The sequence below is a fragment of the Hippichthys cyanospilos genome, chromosome 12, assembly GCF_059441005.1.
Source record: "Hippichthys cyanospilos isolate Australia breed blue-spotted pipefish chromosome 12, RoL_Hcya_1.0, whole genome shotgun sequence".
Lineage (NCBI taxonomy): Eukaryota > Metazoa > Chordata > Actinopteri > Syngnathiformes > Syngnathidae > Hippichthys > Hippichthys cyanospilos.
In genome coordinates this window covers 10,470,863-10,483,486 of record NC_142380.1, presented here as the reverse complement: position 1 = coordinate 10,483,486, position 12,624 = coordinate 10,470,863, and the positions used below count along the sequence as shown (strand labels likewise).

General features: G+C 37.4%; 1 protein-coding gene across 3 annotated transcripts in view; it reads right to left on the bottom strand.

Annotated features, from left to right (window-relative positions):
* LOC148414804 (netrin-G1-like) overlaps positions 1-12,624 on the bottom strand; it is an 82,560-nt gene that overhangs the window by 34,889 nt on the left and 35,047 nt on the right. The gene's annotated exons all lie outside the window — the stretch shown is intronic.

Below are 12,624 nucleotides of genomic sequence, written 5' to 3'. Positions count from 1 at the left end.
AAGTATATCCTGCAGCACGGGAAGGAGACTGTCAGGAAATGAGCCTGAACAATGCGCACCATGCTGTAGATTTCTGGCGAAAGCCACCGGTATGTATGCATGTAACACGCTGAAGTAAATCAATGAAGTCTTTTATTGGAGAAGCACAATCAAAATAATATTTAGCATTTTACGTCTTGATAAGGTTTTAAATAATATTTTTTCTTAGGCCAGTTGCAGTTGGTACCATTTTACCTCCTTGTTTATTTGATAAGGTCATAAATTGTGATGTAGTCTTTTATCCTACCAAGGAGATTAGTTTATTTTTTTTTAGTTTTACTGCAAACCACAACTGTAGAAATTAATAATTTATCTTAATTAAAGCTGGTGACTATTGAGTCAGCCTGACAAAGACCAACATGGTTTGTGAACAGTGAATCAAAGAAATTGCATTAAAGTTTTGGTGAATGAACAACTCAGAATTTGACCTTAAAAAAAAATGTAGAAATACCAAAATCATCCCAAAAAACACAAAAACACCACATATGTATAAAAGCCTGCAATGTTTTTGTGTTTTTTTTGTACTTTTTTTCCACATTATATCCTCATACAAGTGACAGTTAAAAAATGAACTTCCTGTTCCTCATCAATAAAAGGTCTAGCATTGCATCACATCACACATCTTAATTTGTACTACTATATTTTTCGCACTATAAGGCACACCTAAAAGCCTTCAATTTTTTTAAAAAGCTGACTGTGCACCTTATAATCCAGTGCGTCTTATATTAGGCTCACTGCATAAAGCACTAACTTCTCTGAGCATTGAGTAAACATTCCCTTGAGCGCAGCTCCATCTAGTGGATACATAATAGAATGCAAATACAGCCCCAGTCACCATTGTAGCTTTGATTCCATGAGCCTTATAATACGGTGCGCCTTATAGATCTTCTTCTTTTTTTTTTTTTTTTTTTTTTTAATAGGCCATTCATTGAAGGTGCGCTTTATAATCCTGTATGCCTTATGTTGCAGAAAATAAGGCAATAATGTGTTAATGTTAAATGTAATTGACACGTTAAACCGAGATTACGTACGAACATGTTTACATCCACGAAATACTGCTTTTTGAGACCAGATTGTGTATTGACAACCAGAAAGTATTTGCTGTGATGATAGCCTAGCTCATACCACATATTTCCCCAAAGTCCATAACTTTTTTAATCAATGACCCCCCCACAACCCACCACTAGTACCTTGTTCTATGAAATTAATGACTGGGTGTCACCCTCTACCACGCAGACAGCATTTGCTCCCTGAAGTCAGGCCCGATTAGATTTGACCTTCCACTTAATTAAAAACCAGCAAAATCTGGATCATTTGGCCCCAACTGGCGTGGTGAGAGAATGTGGAGTCCAGGGGGTGGAGATTGCAGCAACTGGATGCTTTTGCCGCTGGCACTATCATTAAGAAAAAAAAAAAAGGTTTTCTTATTCCCAGTATGACACCTAGGAGCAAGTGCACCCCTTTTGATTACAACAACCGTTAAATAGATAAGGTGACCTTTACTTATGGTCTATCTCCGCTTATTCATATATATATATATATATATATATATATATATATATATATATATATATATATAATTGATGGATATATGAATATATCGACACGAATTGGAGTTGCTCCTGAAAGCGTGTCACAATATCTACCGCACAAGTTATTGCTCGTGGCGTGAGCCTCGGTTCCAGATGAAAACAACACAACGTTGTGAAATCGAATTCAATCGTCAATTCAGAGCACTAAAAAAGCAACTTAATTACGCACATATTTTACTGTACGACACCAGTACGACTTTCGCTACCCGGTGTGCAAAACAATTCAAGAAAGGATCGATTTGAAAGTGAACGCTTTCATTCGGTTTGATTCAGTGGGATTACCATTCAATTCAATCCGATACTTCTCAGTTGGAAAGGTTATGATGCAATGAAATCTTTGTCATTTTAAATAGATCTCCACAATCTTCCCTCAGAGGTAAGTTATTCAAATTCAATTTAGACAAAAATGAATAAGTTTAGATAAGCTACAAAGCATTTGTTCGTTGTTTTATGCTCTCCAATGTTCCCCTGAAGCCATCGACTAACTCTGCGTACCCCTCCGCCGCAGCCGCCTCCTCCGATGGGAACTGCCAGCTCATAAAAGTGCCGCTTTGCACACACTTCAGTTACAACGAGGCACTTAAAAGTAGTCTAAATTTGTAAGCTCCGCGGCAACCGCCTTCACGACAAGCGTGCCATCCCGCCGCAAAAACACACAAGGGGAAGATCTAACCCCTCGGGATGGCGGAGACGGCGTTTCAGTGGTCGTGGCGGGATTTGTCGGCATAATCATCGTCTTGCATTTCATCTACTGATGCGCAAATATCCTTCCACAACCTCTATCTTTCTCAAACTTAAAAATATTCTCAGGTGGGTTGCGCAGCCTGGCTAACTGATGTGTCGATGCGGTGGCCATGTTGGGAGGGGCAACGCACAGACATTGAAAATTATTCAGACGTTGCTGATTTATGAACTGTTTACCATGATACCTCATACTACAATACCTAGTATGTTGAGGCTAGGAATGATGTAGTATGGGAAGATTTGATGCGTTTCTGCCATTTTTTTTTGTGACACCATTTTTGTGTGATTACGTCATGCCAAGTATGTTTGAGCTGCTCTGAGAAGGGTTCACTCTGGCTGATTAAAAACATGTTTTCCACACCTGTTTTTATGCTATGATGTACAGTGCAATCCGCTTGCCTCATTTTGGATTTGATGATTTTCATGCAGTATTACTTTGTCACAGGCATGGCAATACCACTCATTTTTGACCACCTAAAAAAAGTATTTGACATTGACACACATTTTATAAAAAAAATTAAAAAAAAATCTAATTTTTAAGATATTTGACCAAAATTATTTTCTGGTGGTCGTGACTGTCGTAAGACGATCACAAATTTTAATCAAGGTGTCATTTTTACCCATTTTTTAAGGTTTTTATAATGTAATAATTTCTGTAAATCTTAACATTGACTATTTAAACCGCTTGCTTTCCTTTTTCATACTATTTTTAATGACATCTGTTAAAAAAAAAAAAAACATTTTTTTTTTGGTCAAATATCTGTACAGTGTTCTCTCAGTAATTGCGACTTCGCTCCATTGAAGAATTTCATTTATGATCAAAACATTTATGATCACTTTTCTAATGCAGGTTTACATCATTCTTTTTCTTACAGTTTTTCTTAATTTGAAGTAACCCAGTCAACAAATCGCAATTTTCTAAAATATATATATAAAAAGAACTTCACCCTTTACTACATGCTAATTTTTTAAATAAATATTTTTTCTACTTCTGAGCCAAACCAGGCAAATACATATATGTATATGTATATGTATATATATATATATATATATATATATATATATATATATATATATATATATATATATATATACATATATGGATTTTATCTTTTTTTTTTAATTTAAGAACCTACCTAGAAAAAGGCAGAAAAGTAATTCAATGTTTACTATTAAGACTATTTTGATTATTGCGGGTATTTGGGTAAAGTAACTCCCATACCTTTGCTCATTATGTCCCAGGGATGTATTTACCTATCCAAAATTTTTAAAGAATATATATATTTTTTTGTGGGAACTCACAAAGTAACAAAGGTAATACTTAATTTATACAAGTGTGTTACGTTTATTTTGCTGGCGTACAAATAACATTGTGGCTCACTTCGGCCCGGGGTGGTGTGTAATGATCCAAACTTTTCATGTACCTTTTATTTTGCATAGTACTGATAACAAATCAATCAAATCAAAATTATTTTTTCCTCTTAAAAAAAGCTGTACTATTCCTGGGTTATTGTGACCTGGTATTTGCATCAAAAGTCTTGCAAAAAAATAAACATTTCAAAAAGCATTGAAACAACAACACATTCTTTTTTTTTTTCTTTGTTGTCACTGGACAGCAATGACTTTCATTGTTAACTCCCTGCTATTCATGGCCCATTCTCCAGTAACTTGCCCGCATTTCAATTTCACTCGTGCTGAGCAACAGCTAACAAAGCAAAGCACTTATTTATCTTCCTCCTGCTCGCAATAAGCCAACAAACACGTGACAGAAATGTTTGCTACTTGTTGGAATACACACACCCGAACCCACTAATCCCTTATGCACACATGCAATTCACAAATACACACACACGTGATTGTACAGCTATACTTGTGAGGACGCTTATTTACCTCATACATTTCCTAGCCCCAAACCCTAACCTAATCTCAACCCTAACCCGACTCAAACCTGTACACTAAAAGCAATTCTAGACCCCGAAAAAGAAGTCTGAACAAGTGAAGACCGGCCTGCATGTCCTCACTATGTCAGTAGAAAACGCAGAGCGGTCCCAACAAGTACAGCTGTACATGAACACTTACACACTTGCGCACACAAAAGCAAGCTCCATCCTCCGAGTACGTGCCCGGTGAACCACGGCAGCTGCTGCCGACGTGATTGACAGAATTCACGCTTTAGGTTCAACGTGGGGTCCGCACGACCATGCAGCAGTATTAGGGTTGGGAGGGGGGCAACTATGGGTGCCTGTCACATGCTGCGATGTTTACTGCCAGTCATCCGGCGGTCTCCAGCGATTAATTAGCGCTCGTTACAAGCCGCGCTGCCTTTGTAAATAATACACGATGAAAATGTATATCACACAAACTGATCTCGGGAGGGACGGTTAGCAGCAGTCGACACGAAGTGTACGATCGCGTCGTACAAGTAGGGCGACAAACACGGTCGAGGGCTTTTTTTCAATTCTCGCGTCGCACTTTCCGCAGTTGCGCATTCACGCCTGAGTAATACGATGCCGCAAGGTGTGTTTGTTGTTCTTGTTAGGAAGACGGGAGCGTGGAACCGATATCTGAATGCTCGCCTCGCAATCTGTGCCAGGTGAGTGCACAAGCATGGTGGTAGTCCTCTAATGTCTACATTAATATTTATCCTCATTGCTGATTGCTTCAGGGCGTCTGTTGCTTTTTTGGATAAATATCAAGCTAGGAAGGAAGGTGGTGGGGGGTATGATGTGAGAACCGAGAGCTTCTTAAAGTGCTAATTAATGAAAGAGCACACTTCTGAAGAATCACATTTCCCAAAGTTACGTTTGATTCTCTTTTTCATGATAATAATAATTAACCATATCAATCTTTTTAAATATACAAGTCGGATTTTAACTCTGTTTACTTTTTTTTCGTTTTGATTGGCAAAAGGAGTATACCACTCGTTTATAGCTGAATGAAATTCCATATGGATTTGGCGGGTTTATTCTATTTTTTTTTCAATTAGATTTCTCTCTTATTGGAATACATTACTCCATGTAAACCTGGCTACTGATCATTTTCGCTCACAGTCATTTTGAAACTGAAAAATGCAACAGTGCAACACTTTGTCGGTATAATCAAACAGTCTTTTTTTCAATTATTTACTTACATCATCCACGTAAATAATAAAAATAAATATACCATCTATCCATACACTAGCTACCCCAGACTGCACATGTCTAAAAGTTCAAAAATAAGACCAGCACCAACACACCGCCAACACTGATCAAACATACCACCACATTTACATATAAGAGGAGCACCAACATATTTTACACAACACTGACACGGTCGGATCATTAGAACACTGCAACAACACAACAGTGACTTGCCTGGTGGCATTTGCTAGTGAAGATTCCCCCCTGGTGGTAGGTAAAGTATCAGTTTAAACACAAAATCAATACTTGGATAGTGCATTCTTCATTCTCCATTTGTTTACTTCAAGATTGGCAAGTAAAAATCTGCATTTGAGATGTACTGTATTCTAGAATAAGCCACAGGGTTCAAAGCGTGTGGCTTTGCAGTTTTGCTGAATCATTTTGTTCTTTCACTTCTACTTTTTGTTATTGTTGCAGATTTTCTGAAGCGTGACATTACCTGCCTTTGAAACATATCACAAGTTTCGAGCGTTACCGGGCATGGAAATTCAAGTTGTATTTCCCGCAATCCAGAATTGAGTGCGTCGAAATAACTTGCGATCCATCTTTAATATTTCTTCCAACAATTTCAGAAGCCTCGGCGGGGAGGAGACAAACAATCATCTCGAGATATATTACATCAGACGCAAAAGAATGACAAAAATTGGGCACGGCGCAGCGCGACGGAAACAAGCCTAATCGGACTGCTCAATTTCACGGTGATGCATCCCGGCATAATGAGGTGACTTTGCTGCCCTCCCTTTTCCCTGAATGGAATCTCCACGGCCTTTTTAAATGTAAAAGAAGCTGACATGAACTGAGCGACGTCGTCAAACCCGTTGTTTCGATTCTGCTGTGCTCTCTTAATTTTGCGACCTTTAGGTCACATTCAAGCTTGATCGATACTTCCCCATACAAGCCATTAAGCAAATACCTGCAATTCAATACGCACCAACTTCAGTTAGGTTGTTTAAATGCGGCTCAGATCACAAATACAGCTGGTCTATACCTTTTACGAAAATTGACCTCCCATGTCATGCAGCTGCGACCCGGTCCACTCATTGCATGTTTTCGCGCATTAAAGTTAACATCATTGCCATTCAAACTCCCAAAAACCAGACATGTTTGACATGGTTGACCGAAACACTTCCACCACTTTTAAATTATTTTTTAATGAAATGGATGTATAAATTAACTCGATTTTGCATATTTATAATAGTGGGACCTCTGAGGTTAAAAAACAATATATTCTAAGGGACACCGGTGGGAATTTTAGATGAGGACTAATAAGGATTAAAACAAGCAGCAACAAATGGGCTGGAGGCCCTATTTTTTTGAATTATTATCAGATTTTAACACCATTCTCTGTCCATTAATCACATAGGCAAGAAACCTTACTTAATAAAACGTCACATTTCTAAGTAGAAATATGTCCAAGTGTGCGCTATGGAGCCCTGAGCCTAAAACTACTAATTGTCCTCAAAGATAGGTCTGTTTTTTAGTGACCTTTCATGATATGTTGACAGGTCAAATTCATTTTAACTGTCCAGGGGCCCTCTAAAATACATAAATATTTCAGGAAAGAAAAATCAAAGGTTTCACAAATGTGGCTACGCTACTCCCACAGTTGACTCATTCTTTGAAAAAATGATGGGGCTGCAACTTTAGTAATCACTTCATTTGTTATTTTGTCAAATAAGTGATGAATCAGGTCAAATGTTTTAATTTCAAACCGTTTTTTCATCTGCAGTGATATTGAAAATGATTTTTTTAACCACATTTTTTATGACTAACAAGAGGGTGACTAGCTAAATATGCTTCTTCAGCACTTATCATCATTACAGAGCAGCATTTTTTTAATATACTAACAATATGTTGAATTTGAATTAAAGCCCGGATAGCAAATGAATTTAAATCAGTGTTGATTTAGGGTTAAGAAAGTTGGTTTTGGTTGAAAACTTGATTAAATTATTTTGTCAGCATTGAAGTTATGTTTAAAAGATGCCATAGAATCCACATTGGAATTTGATTGCAATAAGACGTATTGAAGGTCCGTGTTGAATGAATGTTGATTCAATGGTTGCCCTCATTTTTTCTTCTTCAGGAAAAGGGCGTGAGGGATAAAAGGAGGTATTCTAAGGGAGTCAGGCAAGTCTAAATTATTACATTACAGTCTGTTAACAAATAATTTCCATCATTGCAATTCATTTTGTTTCAAGAAGGATTTTTTTTTATTCATAGTTGGAAAGGAAACGTTGCCCTTTGTGTACAATTTCCAAGTAAGATCTTTCAACGTTTCAACAGTGATTGACCATTGATTTATCTATATTTTGCTCTCCGGGCAAATTACTAATTTACTATTTAGATAGGCTAACATCCATAATCTGGAATTGTGGGTTATATTTTTTTATAGGGAAAGTTTCTCATCAAATTGGTGGAGAAAGGCGCCAGATAAAATGTGACGGTGAGTTTTAAAATAGTGGTCCACAAATAAGTGCGGTTTACTCTACCTTGCAAAGTATATTTCTGTGTAAAAGGCAAAGATGAATGGATATCACGCGTTCTCATTTTTTTGTAAATTTGCCCGATCTCTCGTGTTTATACATCGACAGTGATGCATGAATGATGGATGGTTCTCTGTCAAAGACAGAGATGGATAACAAGTCATATCTGATGCAATTTTCCAGGGTCTCTTTGTGAAAGAGGCTCAAAACACTCTTAAGCCCTCCTGAGGTATTTTTAAAATCAGATTTCACCACTTGGATGCCTGGATGACAGAACTACAGCGTCAAAAGATGTCAAACAACCTCCCTTGGCCTGGAAAGAAAAGTCAGTTTTGCCAGTTTGCCTGGTAACATACAGTCATTTTTCAAAACTTTCAGCGAGGCCAAAGTTTTTCCTCGGCCGCCTTGATCCTTCCAGCCCGGCTCTCTCCTGTATCTGTCAGATCTATCACTTCTCAGAACATGTGAGGCTTTCGGAAAGTCATGGCTGGGAACGTTTCCTTCACAGGACTTCACTATGCATTTATACAGCATACAGACGCATTACGGCTTCTGACCATGGCCGGCTTTAGAGAGAATAGGTGAGGAGGCGAGCCTGGGGAGGCGGCTAAGCTCAGGTGTCTGCTAGTTGTGGCTCACATACATCAATCTCTCGACGTAGGAGAAAGACTAGGGCTTTTACCTTCATATTGAATAGACTCTGACGGAATTACTTGCACAGCTCTTCAAAGGACCTGAATGTCAATCTAACAAAATGCAAACTAAGAATGAGCGTTTGACAATGTTTTTTTTTTTTTTTTAATCAACTAAATTTATATAAAACCCCAAAGTCCTCTGTAGTAGTAAATTGGTGACTACCATGCTCTACAGTTCTGTTTAAATTGTATCATTGTTTATATTTCACTCAGATACATATTTTTGCAGTTTTATTGTATTTTTTCTCAGCATTAAAGAAATAATTATCGTAATCCAGTCGCTTTCCTTTTCCTGGGAGTTAGCAGGAATAGGCTTCAGTGTCACAACTTTGAACAGGTTAGTTGGAGATATGCAAATTGGGTGGATATAGCGCTGTCACTATTGAATCGTTTAGAAATAATCCTATTGATTATTCCATCCAATAAATGGGTAATCAACCCACACCAAAAAAACAAACAAAAAAAACTACTACTACATGAGTTGAGGTTACTGTGTGAATACTCATTGTTTACCATCTACACACATAAATTGTTGAACAAATACTGCCCATGCTAACCTGTTAGCGATTGTAATTAGTGTAAGCGCATATTACATTAAGGTCAACAAACACAACCATTTAGATCACACTGACACAATGTTATACTTGTATGTAGGCTACATCAGAGATGTAATAGTGTCTTGAAAGACACTCACAGATGATACTTCAACAATATTCCATGAAGAAACCTGCCTCATGTTAGCTGCAGCTGCATGTTAGCAACAAGGTCGATAGCTTCCTGTTAGTCTTCTGCTGCTGCTTTTTTCTCGTGACAAGCAGACTGGGTGTGTTTCGTGCTAGACTGCTTGTTTGTAGTGACAGGTTATATTCTTATAATACAGCGTTAGTTCGTTTTGGGACGTTCACAACTTTCTTTCCTTTCTTTTCTGAAGCTCCATGTTGACATGCAGTATTCTCTTTAATGAAAGCCTGCTAACTATTAAATCAATGTGTGTTGTTTTTTTTTTTTTTTTTTACTTTTAGCACACAAGCAGCATTTGGCTTTTGGACATTACGTGCTACACTAAGACAACAAATGTAGCCATGTATCAAGACAGTCTTTGCATTTGTCCATTTTCCGTTTAAGTGATGACTGTCGTATGCCAGGTTCGCTTTGCAATAATTGAATATTGCTTTCATTTTGTCACTCTTTTTTTAATTGAAAATGATCTCTTGTGATGGTAAGCACATTTGCTGGTCACAGCCAAGTGTTACAGTTGATTTTTAACTCAATTGCTTCTGAAAGCTGGCTATAGATGTTGAACATTGAAATTCATTAAGATATGGAGATACCGAGATTTTTGACATTATAACTAAGGGGCTTTTTGGCAGGCGCTTATCATTTTACTCTTAAAAGTCTAAAATGACAAGCCCTGGAGAGCCACGTTTGCTATTTTAACATCCATTTGAGTTGAAACAACTTCTAATGCGACCTATCCTCAGAGAGATGACCGTCAGCAGAAATGCGCAGGCGGTGAAAATTTGCACATCTGATTTGGCCTTGTCTTGTTCAATAATAAGTGGCCTTATGGTTTAATGATTGAAAATGCTGGAATTTCAACCCTCTTGCTTTCTCTCTCTCTCACACGTTTGCTTGCCATCTGAACGCAAGTATGTCATCATTTGCTCGCCGTGATTCAATTTCACTTCAGCCTTTGGTGGATTTGCGGAGTCTTGCACACAGTCATCATCTTTAATCACTGTCACGTCCCTGTTTTGATTGAGAGCCCAGGCCATCGTTTTAACATTTTTTTTAAATGCATTTATGCTAACTTGGATTTGTAGGACCACTAAAGCTGCCAAAAGGTTGCACAGGTTAAATGAGGTCAACCATAAAAACCTGAAATTGTGCAAGTGAAAACAGGGCAGGATTTTAACAACTAATTGCAGTTATATATATATATATATATATATATATATATATATATATATATATATATATATATATATATATATATATAAAAACAAAAAAAACCCCTAAAAACTAAAGTAAGACAACTGAATAATAATGAAAAGAAAAATACATAAAAAATAATCATAAAGTCATGGTGACCCTTAACTTTTTGCAGGTAAAATGTTGTATTGGGTAAAAATGACTGCTGTAAAATGTTAAAAAAAAAAAAAAAAAAGCTAACACTTAAAAACTTAAAATAACTGTAAAAAACATATGAATGTAAAAATAAAACCATTCAAAATGCGCAAACGTTGTGCGGATTAAAATAATGGCACTGTAAAACCTTCCAAAGTTGGGCAGTTTAAAAAATTCTTTCTGAATCCCCTCGTTTGTGAAGATTTGTATTCATCGTGAAATTGACCGCATTGTTTGTGAACTCATATACTGTACATTGTATGTTTGATAGTGTTAGTGAGCTGTCCTTGAAGTATAAGTACAATGAACAGCTGTTGTTTTCTTTGTACGTCATGGTAATAGGATAGGTCAGGGTTGAGGACGGGAAAAAAAAAGGAGGTCAAAAGAGACGGGGAATAAAACGAGACACAATGTTGGGAATGACATGGAGGGGATGAGCGCAATTGCGTATTAGCAGCTCGTGGATTAGCTGCTTCCACGGTTCCCAGGCCCCCCGAGCACCCCCCTTTGCACATATGCGGCTCTGACCGTGCGGACAGCCGCTAGCGGTCGTTTCTTAATTAGCTAGCGGACATGTGATCAATAAAGGAGAAAAGGTGGGACAAATCAGCAAGGTTCAAGGTTTTCTTGTATGCTATTGAAGTGTGTGTGATCAATAATCGCGCTGACCTCACCGCACTAGTCGTGAAGGAGGAAAACATGAACTGTCTTTTTCTAAGGACTAACATGGCATCAGAATGTAAGCGATGTTTGGCTCGACTCAGATGAAAAAGGAGACGATCACTAAGGTTTCTATTAGGGATGGGACGAGACAGCGATCCCAGGAGACGAGATGTATCACGAGGACGAGACTAGGTTTTTGCAAAATCCAGTTTTCAAAATGTTTTCTTTTTACTGAGCAGACTGTAGTGCAATCAACGATCTAGTGTGCAAATTGAAATTCAAAAGAAGAGCCAGACTCATTTTTTTTTAGCTATAGCTGAGATCTTTACTGAATGGTTTGAGAAAATGTCCTAGGAACCATTTATGAAACGTTCCTTTTCTTCAACTGGGAAACCAAAATATCGCCACAGTTGATTTGAAAGTAATCAGTGCCTCTAGTATCACTCCAGTAGGGCTGCAGATGTTGACACTAGTTATTCATTAAATTAAATATACAGTATATTGTTTTCTATACCTCTTGGTGACAAACACCAGAAGGCCAAAGAAAACATTTAAATGTAAACATTTTGCATTTGAACTTTCATATTTTTTGACAATCAGCCTTTTTTGGTTAAATATGGATTGAGCTTTTAGATCCCTCCCCAAGCATTTTGGGTGAGATCAAGTGATTTTAAGGTGTTTATTATATATATGTTCAACCAATCAATCAATATCAGAACTACATTATTATAATAATAATAAGATATAAAGAGTAAACCTGATTTGTGGAAGTAACTGTCAGGGTGTTAACACGGGAGCCGATGTAAAGTACTTGAGCGCTTCTAGCTTTAATTTATGCTAAAGGCTGTGCTAAACACTGGCAAAAGTCACCATACAATAAAATGTCAGTGTAATTGTTGTTGTTTTTTTTGGGGGGGGGGTGTATCAGGTTGCAAGTGGTTATTTTACTGTACAACATTTTGTGCAGTCTAAAGTCAGCTGTTGTTGCGACATACTTTCTGGTAACCACTTCAAATTAAAGTCTTCATGTTTAAATACAAGCATTTGTCTCATTGCATCTGGTAGTGTTTTCCTGTCAGTGCAGTAAAAAGCAGTCATTCCC